Below are 3,313 nucleotides of genomic sequence, written 5' to 3'. Positions count from 1 at the left end.
AGAAAAACAGGTATATTGCAGAAGTGGCACGTACCTTGATGGTGGCTGAAAAGAATATGCCACATTACTTTTGGGCAGAAAAGTAATGTGGCTGAAAAGAATATGCCACATTACTTTTGGGCAGAAGCAGTAGCAACTGCTGTGTACATTATGAATAGGACACCCACTGCAGCTATTCATGGTATGACTCCTAAACATAAGTTTACAGGCATAAGACTAGATGTGTCTCACTTGAAAGTGTTTGGGTATATTGCATATGTACATGTTCCTTATGAAGTGAGAACAAAGTTGCATCCAAAGGCATAGAAATGCATCTTCATTGGTTATGCTATGGAGCAAAAAGGTTATAGATGCTATAACCCTACCACTCGTGAGATGCGAGTAAGCAGAGATGTTATCTTTGATGAGATGAGTGGGTGGTATGCACCAATAGTGAAGGCAACAGAAGATGCAGATGTAAGAAGTGTTGATGTTGCACTACATGTAGAGAAGCAATCACAAGTGCTTGAGTGGACCTGGGGTCCCCCACCAAACTTGAGTTTCAGTTCCATCTTCCCTAACTCCCCCAGCTCCACTTCCTGAATTTTAGGTGTCTCCAACAGGTATTCCATGTAATACAAACTTTGTTCGATTGTCGTCCATGTCCTTGTCTCTTTTGGAACAAACAGAACAGGGCCTAGTGCTCTAGCAAGATCCCCCAATGCCCGTCTTAACCACGATGAAAGTCCCATAATCTCCACCCATACTGGGCATGCCTCTTGGAGGCCTCTATTTAGGTCAAAAATCGGGTTGAAGGGCAGTGCATGCACCAGCTTTTGCCCCCCCAGGAAGAGCAAAGCCCTCGCAAATAAATCAAACACAATTTTCCCTTTTGTGAGCAAAACATTAAAGAAGCCTTGAAAGATTTGTGAGACTACCTTCTCATGAAAAATATCATCTTGATGCCATTTTCCTAATTCCGCCTTACTCGGCGGTCTCTCTCTCGATAGAACAGAATTTAGCGCTACACATAGAGAACAATCCAATCTATCTCCTCACCAACTCAAACGAGATACTTATAGATACCTTTCCTTGGTCAATGATCCTTTTCTAAGCCTATGCATTCAGTCTCGCTAAGATCCAATTCGGATGCAACTTCTTCGCTTCTCTCTCCTCTTCTTGTCCCTTGCGATTCCTCTTCATCTCTTCGTCTGGCTCCCAATCCCCCCAGTCTCCATCGCCAAACTCGTTGATTTGTTCCCAAGTGCATGGCCATCTTTCAGGCATTGTTGCCCCGCCCACTTGCATTCACGAGAGGTACGTCGACCACCCACCTCCATACGAACGCATGCACTCCCACGGGTTCTATGCAATAGCCTTCCTAATCAAAGCCAAGGTTTCTAAGAGGCAAAGCAAATAATAGTGTGGGGTAAGTCTTAAGGCATGTGCTAGGAAACCTTTCTTTGCTTCCATTTTCACAGCAATGTGCAGAAAATGTGTGCCTTAGCTTATCCTTCATCAGATGCAAAATTCACTTGAACGGTTGAGATCTTCCCAAAAAGATAATGTGTTGGCTTAGGGAAAAATGTAATTTTTTTTCGAAATAGTAAAATGGTTGTTTTCTTCAAGTGAAAAACGAAGAGGAAGTGTGTATTTTGAGAGAGAGAGAGAGAGAGAGAGAGAGAGAGAGAGAGAAATATATATTAAGCGTCTACTATGAGACCAAAGTGATACAATAATGTCTATGGCATATCTCATCGTGGAATACTAAGAACATAGAAACATGAGAGCAGCATTAGCTTCGAGTAGAAAGAAAGAAAAATATATTAAGCGTTTACTAAAGACCCAATGGGCCTATGAGACCAAAGTGATACAATAGAACCCTAATTTTCCAAGCTTCTATAGATATCTTATTCGTGGAGTGCCACATGGCAGGCAACAGGGCCTGCTACATGGCAAGCCACAAATATGTCTCCTACAGCCACCTGGCAAGTTAGGAGGTGCCTACGAGGCAGATTTGGAAGATCACAATCATCTATAGCTACCATCATAATCCAGACACGACACTTCATCGAAGTCCTGCACAAGCTCACCACGGCGAAGGCGAACTATGGATTACAAGAAAAATACACACACAGCCCAACACTGCTCCTCTCTCTCATAATCCAGACGTCCCTCTGCGCCTTTCGCCTGCACAAGCTCACCACGGCGACTCGGTGCCTGCACACGCCCACCACGGCCTCGATGTCGCCTGCTCGACCAACTCCTATTGGTTCTCCTTCAGTTGGGCGATTGATCACAGAAGAATACGCACACAGCCCAACACTGATCACAGAAGAATACGCATACGCTGTCGCCTGCTCGGCCTCGCTATCGCCTGCTCAACCAACTCCTATTAATGACGCGAACTGCTCCTCATTGCAGAAAAATACGCACACATGCCAACACTGCTACTCTCCATCATACGCCCAGCACTTCATCACGTCCCTCTGCGCCTGCAAGGCGAACTGCTCCTCATTACAGAAAAATACGCACACAGCCCAACACTGCTCCTCTCCATCAGACGTCATCACGTCCCTCTGCGCCTGCACAACCTCACTACGGCGACAGGGGCGCAAAGGAGAGAAGAGGGAGAGAAGCATTTTTGTATTCATTTTCATTTAAAAGAAATGTTTGTTTCTTTTGAATGAGAAGAGGGAGAAAGAATAGTTTCCTTTTATTGTAAAAATATAATTAGGTTGTAAAAAAATAAATGTTTCCTTTTACACTAATTTTTTTATCTTAAATGTATTTTTAATGTAATTATTTATTGGATTACATAAATATATAACAATTTATATATATAGATGTGTGTATATCTTTTGTTTTTCATCTAAAAGTAATTACTTATTCGGTTACATACAATTTATATATATATAGATGTGTGTATATGTTTTGTTTTTAGTCTTAAATGTATTTATAATGTAATTAGTCTTAAATGTATTTATAATGTAATTATTTACTTGGTTACATATATTTATATATATAACACTTTATATATATAGATGTGTGTATATCTTTTTTTTAGTCTTAAATGTATTTTAATGTAATTATTTATTTGGTTTTATATATATATATATATATATATATATAATAATTTTTATATATAGATGTGTGTATATCTTTTATATATATATATATATAGATGTGTGTATATGTTTTGTTTTTAAGTCTTAAATGTATTTATAATGTAATTATTTATTCAGTTACATATATTTATATACATAACACTTTATATATATAGATGTGTGTATATCTTTTGTTTTTAGTGTTTTGTTTGCATATGTTCTTTTGT

This window comes from Cibotium barometz, chromosome 43 (assembly GCF_041138505.1).
Source record: "Cibotium barometz isolate CiBa-2024 chromosome 43, ASM4113850v1, whole genome shotgun sequence".
Lineage (NCBI taxonomy): Eukaryota > Viridiplantae > Streptophyta > Polypodiopsida > Cyatheales > Cibotiaceae > Cibotium > Cibotium barometz.
This window is presented reverse-complemented; position numbering follows the sequence as displayed.